Here is a 386-nt window from a genome sequence, read left to right as displayed (position 1 = left end):
CGTCAGGCGCTTCATAGGAACAAGAACGAAAGAGAAAAGCGATGTAGAGTCCATGGTTCCTGGAATGCTTGTCGCCGGGCAAGATAGGAGGGGACACCAAGCAACGAGGAAAGGGTGGAAGGACAAACTAGTGGGGATAACGAACACGCCTCCGTACACTGGAAAAGAGAGAGAATAGGAAAGGTTGCTCGATGTGGAACGTCAGAGAGTTACGGAGTAGCGCATTGAAATCGCGATCTTAATGCGTCTCTCTCTTTCTCTCTCTTTCTCTTTCTTTCTTCTCATCGTTCGCATTCGTTACCGCGAGATCGATGGCGCGCTAATCGCTGAGAATATCGTCGCGCGGTGAAAGAAGCGGCACTGATCACGCACAGCCTCCACCGCAC

This window comes from Vespa velutina, chromosome 17 (assembly GCF_912470025.1).
Source record: "Vespa velutina chromosome 17, iVesVel2.1, whole genome shotgun sequence".
In the NCBI taxonomy this organism is placed as follows: Eukaryota; Metazoa; Arthropoda; class Insecta; order Hymenoptera; family Vespidae; genus Vespa; species Vespa velutina.
This window is presented reverse-complemented; position numbering follows the sequence as displayed.